The sequence below is a fragment of the Protopterus annectens genome, chromosome 2.part1, assembly GCF_019279795.1.
Source record: "Protopterus annectens isolate FY-2018-M chromosome 2.part1, PAN1.0, whole genome shotgun sequence".
Taxonomy (NCBI): Eukaryota; Metazoa; Chordata; order Ceratodontiformes; family Protopteridae; genus Protopterus; species Protopterus annectens.
This window is the reverse complement of record NC_056729.1, coordinates 1,974,558,546-1,974,567,341: the sequence shown is the minus strand read 5'-3', so window position 1 is coordinate 1,974,567,341 and position 8,796 is coordinate 1,974,558,546.

Sequence of the window (8,796 nt, the reverse complement as noted above, 5' to 3'; positions counted from 1 at the left end):
TTGGATACAGAGTGGTTAAAGCAGTTTTGAGCAGCTTTAAGTGGGTTTGCACATGTTTGTGCAACGGTAAGCGCTGCTAACCTATGGTTAAATGAATAGGCGCTTACACCTTGTAGGCTTCGCTTACCAGTGCGCAAATGTGCTTAGCATTTACATTTAATCAATGCTTACACCTGCTAAGCATAGCTCAGCTCTGGTAACCAGTGATCACATCCCAGTCTGATAAAATAGCAGGGAAGTGACATCTTTAATAAGTGTATTTAATTCCATGTACATCACATGCTTCTGTGTGCTGTCATTACAGTAGCAAGGGGTGTGAGTATACTGTATGGGACACCTGAGTATACATGGCTAGTACAACAATCTTTTCTCTTTGTATGTGTTTCATACATGGGTAGTCTCCCAGATTATATGCAGTCACACTTGCATGTATTGTATCATTACATTACTACTTTTAACAGTGCTTTTCCAAGTAAGAGTAGATTGCAGATTGTAGTACTGGAACCATGCACCCCTGCATGCAAAGCTGGACTCTGAGTACTGACTATCATGTTCTTGGTGCATGAGCTGTATGTTATTAAGCATTTGCTACTGGATATTGATCTGATATGTGGATATTAACTGTAGAGTACTATGTGTTTAGGACATGTCATTGAGGGCTGCTGCCATGTAGTAATGGCATACCTATCAGTGTCAGATGTCTATCTGTCAAAACATATTCTTCCTAATGCATAACCTGTTGGATAGCTGATTTCTGTCTGTCCTCTGTACAGATGTGCATATGTTAGGTATCCATCTTGGCTGCTTACAGGCAATCTATGCTTGACTGAGACTGACATGTCTGCCCAGCTGTGTTATGAATGCCACAGCTAGGAAACCCCACCCTGTATGCACCACATGCCATGCATAACTCAACCAGACTACCACAGTCAACAGAACATGCTTGGGTACAGGTCTCTAACCCAGACACTGGCCATGTTATGTAATATATGTTGCATACATGTCAGTTGGAGCCCCTCACTAACCATCTGCAAGAGAAAACCAGATGATTGGATGTTGCATTTAACTGTCACCCTGGGGATCACTCAAGTGGCTTCAGTTGATAGATGGCCTGCTGACAAATGTCAGGTGGCATGATACCAGAGCACCCACATCCCCTACTTTTCTCATCTATCCATGGACATTAGCCTGGCACACACCTAGGAACACCTGCACCTATGGACCCCAGTACTGACAAATGTGTCAGTGTGCATTACTAAAAATAACAGTGTCTCTGTGTTTGTAAACCTGTAGTTGATAATACCCTGAGGGCCTTCTCGCCCACTACATCCTCCCATTGCCATACTTAGAAATGGCTGCTGCTGTAATTGACATTAAATGTACCTTGTTACACTCTTCACTCTATGGGCTACCTGGAACTTGCACTACCAGCATAACACTGTTCTACAAATGGGTATATAGGCATGGCTTACCCTCTGAGTCCTGGCAAGTGTGTATATGTGTGCGAGTGTGTTTATTTGTAGGAGACAGCATTCTGAGGCCACATTCTCCAAATACAATAAACCTTGCCATACATTATAAGGGATAATGATGTTGCTGACATTAAAAGAGCCATGACAAACCCTCACCCTGCTATTCCTGTGGCATGTGCAATAAATGCATATCCCTGTAGTAGCACTGATTAGATAGACAAGGGGTTGTATTGCAAACCTGGTCAAAGTGTGATTGTGGGTATGGCAGAGCATTATCATGGGTTTCAGTGAGTACAATATCCAATGTGGAGTGTGGGTGCTGGGTATACTGTCTTTACACCATGGTACTCCCAGTACATGTCCCAAGGTCCACTGTATGAAGACCACTGTCACCACCAATCATACAGGTAACTGATTACACTATTCAGCCCAATGATGCATGTGCTGTGTGCAAATTCTCTGTAACAGAGTGGACTCACTGACAAGGTAGTTAGCACTGCTAAACCCAGGTCTGTCAGATGTGTCTATGACTTTTATGTGTTTGTCAATGTGTATATGACAGTATGCAATACTGTGTATTGTTAATTAACCACCCAGTACATCTCCCATTACCATACTGTACAAGGCCTGGTGATGTTCTTCACTTAACAAGAAACTCGGGACACACCTCATCCTAAAAGCTGTGTGGTGTGTGCAATTAAGGCCAAACACATTAGTAGCAATAAGTACTTAGGTAGGGGTTCTACTCTCAGTGTTGCCAAGTAAGTGCGTATGTATGTGAAGGGATCTACTTCATTTTGTAGAAAATACATGTCCCGGGAGATCATTTGTCCAAGAACTAACTGGCAAAAACTAACATTTCAAAGGAATCATCTTGTGGAAAATCATTCCATCAAAACTAGTGGTAGATGTGTAAATGCCCTCTTCCCCACTGTACAGCTGTACAGCGATACTGGAGTTGGTATATATAGTTGGGTGTGGTTGTTGTGGGCACAGCCACTCTCATTGGAGTTATTGTTGTGCTTATCCCCCAGCTTAGTCTGCTGTTATACTGTACAGTTTATGTTAACAGGTTACATAGTTGTTAATCACACTATGTGTGGTTCTATGCCACCCCACACCATCCGAATTGGAGGGCTGTGCCACCCACAACAGCACACCTATGTTTACCAACTCCAGGATTACACTGCATTGGGGAAGAGGACATATACCCTGCCAGTACCATAGTCAATGACATTAAACTGGCAGACTGATTATTTACTGATGTGATATTTTGCCGGTTTTGTCTTGGTGGAATTACATAGGCCAAAATGAGTTCACTGCAAAATTAAGTACATCCATGTGTACAGTATTGTCTGTGTATTGCATCAATATCAAAGTGCGTGTGTGTGTGTGTGTGTGTGTGTGTGTGTGTGTGTGTGTGTGTGTGTGTGTGTGTGTTATTCACAAACATTTGGTGTATGCCACCCAGTACACTTACAAAGAGCTGCTGACATCAGCCACCATGCACTCACCTGTATACACCCCTCAGACCTATCAGCCATGTGGCACATGCAGTAACTGTTATACAGACCAGTTACTTGTGTTCAGCTGTACCCAGGATATGACACAGTCAATGTGTCACCACAGTGACATACCCCTTGTAGGAAAGGACAGAAGACCAACATCCTGCTGACACATAGACACCTACAACACAAACTGAATACATTATGGAGACCACAGCCAGTCAGTGTTAATAACAGCTATAATGCATCATGGCTGGACAGCTACACACCCTGACATGTAAGCATTAAACATTCCAGCTGAAAACATGTTAAACAGCATTACATTGCTAAACATTAGTACATTCATCCTGTGCATCAGAACCACATTAGCATGTCTCTGCATCAATGGTATGGATGACAGGGATGTGGCACAGTTATCATCATATGCACAGGGTGTGTTGTGGGTTTGCCAGAGACCTAGGCTGAGCTGTTTGGTTGACATCATGTGTGTGTGTAAGGGGGTTCTTTATCAACTGGGCTGTGCAGATGTGGTGTGTGTAAGTATGGAAGTGCCCTAGCTGTGTTGGTGATGTGTGTGTGTATGTATGCACACAGTTCTGCCATGTGGCTTCCCTATACAGGGGTTTGTTGGATAGCTGCAGACCATACATAGCAGGGTGTACAATTCACTGTGTCCAGCCACAGACATGGGAACTGTGCCTGCCAGGGGTTCCATGGGCACTACCAGGTAGAAGCCCAGATATGTTACTCTCCCCTGATGATGACAAATGTCTGCTGGACCCACTTCCCTGTTGGGACCAGTCAGGACCACGTGCACATGGCCTGCTGCATTGTGGTGTGGACAGCATCCCCCTGTAGTGGTAGTGCTAGTACTGCCACTACGGGAGTGGCTGTGACTTGTTGCATGTCCATGTAGACCTCCACCTGTTGGTGTTCATGACCTATGTCCATGTGGCTGACGCCCTACTCCCACCATATGCTCTAATACAGACACCACATGGTCGAGAATTCCCACCATCTCACCCAACCGTCTATCCAGGACCTCTGCAAAATAATGGTGGGCACTTGCAAGATCACGGATGTTGTCAAGTACAGCAGGGGCATGATGGCCAGCACCCCTCCTATGAGCACCCCTGTACATCTGATTGTGTGGTACCTCACTGGTCGTTCAGCTATGGCTGCTGTGTACAGACACACTTTCCATAGTCCCCACATGTCCTGTCCCATGCCACCACCCGCCAACTGTCCCTCATCTATGGCCACTGGTGATGGGGTATGTATAGGCATTGTGACTGAGTGCAGGGATGGGGTGGATAAAAGTGGGATGTCAACCAATGGCACAGCTTCAGCCCCTGACAACCCTGCTTGTGCCTCACCATACCTATCATCATTGTCAGAGTCTGTATGGACACTAACATCAGTTTGCCTGCTGGAGGGACCCTGACCCACCTCACCACCTGTGAGGTGAAAACAAAAAAAAAGTAATTTAAGACCTGTACATTATTTCTTACCTCTACACACACACACACACACACACACACACACACACACACACACACACACACACACACACACACACACACACACACACTGTTACAGGTGAGGTAGCACAAAGATATTACACAGACCTCTCATTACCCAACAGTCAACATGCATGACATATGGCACTCAACAGGATGCACTGCAGCCATACACAGTCCTTGTTACCAACATTATACATCTCTGTGATGCATGAGTTGTGTTAGTAGGTGATGACCCTTCCCCTGGAACAGACTGCACCCATGTACACAGTATTGCTGTGCACCTGTACAGCACCCTGGCATGTACTGTGCACCATACCTCATGAGTGTACACACCATTGCTGAATGTGTATATGTGTGGCAGTTATGTTTGCTCTGTTGCTCATACCCCCTAAGTGTTTTTCTGACACATACCTGGGATGATATGAGGACAGATGTCAATAGTTAATGCCTGACCTCTGATTTGCAGATCTCATCCTCAGCAGTGCATGTATGAGCAATAAAATCCGATTACACTGACAACCTTCAAAGCTTACTGTGGATATGAGGAGTGTACACACCCTTGTTGACATGCCAGCGTTTTCCATGATATGCAATGGGGCCACAGTACTGCATATGTTAACATTACACACACCTAGTATGTGACATATGACCTGTGCAATCAAATGCAGTATCAGACAAATGTGTTAGTCATGCAGATGCTGATTAGATGCATACAATGTGTGGGTTGCATAAGTGTGCACACCTTTAACACAATGGTTTGTTGCAGCACCTCTTAAGTGAACTACAGCAGTCACTATTCCTGGAAGGGGTATATTAGCATGGCCCATCTTCACTTGCCATTATTTGGTCACTCCACCCTAAAAATGCCCCCCGACTCTGCTAGAGTGCAAGGTCAGCTCATGTGCACAGCCCTTGGAGGTCACACAGTGCCTTCACTATTGCTGTGGAGTCAGGGTTATGTCTGGCACAATTCATGACTTTGACTGTGTTCAGATACAGCCATTCTTAATGAACTTTGGATGTTAACTGTTGTGTTTCAGGATGACACCCTTCCCCATCCTCAGCCTTATTGCAGATGCTTGACAACTATGGGCCACATGAGTGTCATTTTGCAGTGTTCCAAATTCAGAATGCCATGTCTACCAGCCACGTTCCTGCTAATGAACAGCAAACCTAAAGATGTACACTAGCACCAGCAAGGTAAAAATGGGGATGGTGGGCCTGAGGTGAAGTGAGGTGTTGCTTGTGCACCACATGTTTCTTTATTAATACTGTCTATAGGGTTCAGCCTTGGTCTCAGTACACCATTATACATTGCAATACATGCCTCTGGGAGACTTGATGTTATGCATATGCTACCTGTAGTGAGCCCTGGATGATGTTTCCTGTGAAACAACTCTTCCATCTGATTACCCTAATCCATAGGCCACACTTATGCAGATTCCAGGTGATTATCAACACAGATACTGCACAGGCAGTACTTGCTAGACATTCCTGCAAGTCCCTCAGTGTTGCTGCATCTTTCTGGCAGCCTCTGTGACCAGTTTGCAACATGTGTTGTCATCTGTATTGGATGGGCATCTGTTTATTTTCTACATTAATGTTGTCCCATACTTCATACACACATACATGATTGTTTGCACTGTTTGCCATGGTATATGCAATGGTGAGGTAAGGCTACTTCTCCCACTCCTAAGTGCTACCTTTTGGATATGGGATCCATTTCATGGTCTGTAAGATGTGTGCAAGCCATGGCTGCCTCTGTTGCAGGTGAGTGGACAAATGTCATGGACATACTTCTTGGACAGCAGACCAGTACTTGGTGTGACATTGAGGCCCTGTACTTGATGGAATGTGTGCACTCAAGAAGAGTGAATGCTGTCAGTACCTCAAAAGCTGCTTCCACAATATGATATTTGGAGTGTGTGCACACATATGCTTCCATTGTCTGTTAAGGTATGCATTCCCCATATTTGTTGTCCTAACATAGGATTCCATATTACACATTCGTTGCTCATGTTAGGATCACATTACAGATCGTAAAAGGTGTGGAATGTGGTATTGTGATTTGCCGTTGTTTACATCAGGAACAGTTACCATTATAATAGTGGTGTATACACTGTTATAGCCACTGTATAAGGGTAATGTTTCAGACATGTCCCTACTGTAGGCCATTTGACCCACCATTATGTTCATCTCTGTCCACACATCTTGCACTGACAGGTTGTTAGGTATACTGCAGGACTCTTAAATACCCTTCAGATATGCCACCATGGTGACCACTGTAATGCAGTGATGTTAACAGCAACAATAAGTGAACATGTACAGCATGCATTATGGGTAGGTGTGTTAAATGTGTGCATGGCAAATACCATGGCCATAACATGGCTGGTGTATTGGCAAACCTGAATAAAACTACTCCATACTCATTATCTACAGGCTGCTGCCCCAGTTGTATAACAGAGGGACCTACATAGTTGTTTGAGAGATGTAATGGCAGTAGCCACACCTGTGGCATTGGTACAGGGTGGGAGCAACATTTCAGTGCAATAACAGTACAAACCCACAATACTAGAGATTATGCACATCTGTTCATTACAACACTGCAGCAACAGACTATCTTATCTGACATATGCATGAAGGTACTTTACAGATGAAGATGGTTAAGCAACAGTGGTCTACTAATGTGCCCTGGGGACTTACTTGCATGCTCCTCATCCACTGTGTGGGTGGCACCCACCTCCACAATGCTATCTTCAGGTTCCTGGCTTGGCTGGCGAGCGGGTGCCCCAAGGCTGGCATGTGTCAGTGAAGGCTGGATGGCATGACCCCCACCTGTGGCTAGCTGGTTCCTCCTAACTGCAGCAGCATGCTGATGGGTGTGGCAGATCAGATCGGTGCAACGATGTCGCACCTGCTCATAACTGCAGTTATGCAGGCCAACATCATTTACCCTGTGGACGAGCTCATTGCACAGGATGTTCCTCTCCTGCAGATCATGGGCCCTGCATCCAAATACGGTTTCATGATGTAGTACAATGAAGTTTATAATGACATAATTTTCCTGGGGTGTATATGCAGGGAGCTATTCACTGGACATTGTACCTGGAAGACATAAACAGGAAAAAAGGTCAGAGAACCTCATACTGCAAGGATATAAAAGTTGTTAATTGACATCTCTCCCACCCCCACCATATCTGCAACAATAATCTAAATACACAAATCAATGGGTATGTTTACACCAAACCTACTTTTGGGACATATATCCTATTGTTCAACAAATATTGAAATGTGTTTCTATTCATGTTCCATGTTGAAACACTATCATCGTTGGCCTGTTGCTATCAATGTAACCTGCATGCCGTTGTGATGGCCATTGTAGTTCCATATATGCATGTATTCTGTTTGCTATGCAACTGTTCCAAATCCGGTGTTTTGGGTTATATGGGAATATGCCTTTTTTTAAGGTGAGATTGGGATGTTGGGAAAGGAGAGTAGGTATATTTGGGGAGGTAGGTTGGGTAGGAAGACAGACAAGACAGCATATAGGGGCAGTATATGACACATGTGGGGAGTAAACACCTTGGACGGGGAGGGATGTTTGGAAATCGGAAGCCCATGAGGCCCCAAATGGAAACAGTGGGATTGAGGTCCCCACCCATGGGCAGTCACCACTGCACCTTCACAGCCCTGAAGGTGGCTGTGCTGGGGGCTGAGCAGGAGGGGCAGGCTGACCCTCTAAATGCAACATGTGGCCCTCATGCTGGCGTAGCGGTAGCAGATCTTCAAACTCCCTTTGGAACTCGCTAAGCACCAATCCCCAGACCTGACTTCGGGTGACAAGATCCTGTCCACGCCTGCTCCCAAGGGGGGGTAAGCCCCACCCCCTGAAGTGGTTCCACCCGAAGGTGGTGCAGGGCCAGCAGACGAGGAGGTTCTGGGGTGGATCCCAGATGTGCTGGGGCCCGTTGCCATGGCCAGATGAGGTGGGAGAGTTGGGTCTGCTGGGACCAGCCTTCCCAAACGTGTGATGGTGTTGCAGTTTTAAAACATATGTGAGTTAGTAATAGTCAACACAATCCAGGATTAGTTATAACAGCATGCGTAGATATTCCCATTAATGCAAAACATCAGATTTGGAACAGTTGCATAGCAAACAGAACACATGCATATATGGAAACACAGTGGCCATTGCAACGGCATGCAGGTTACATTGAAAGCAACAGGCCACCAATGATAGTATTTCAACATGGATAATTAATAGGAACACATTTCAATATTTGTTGAACAATAGGA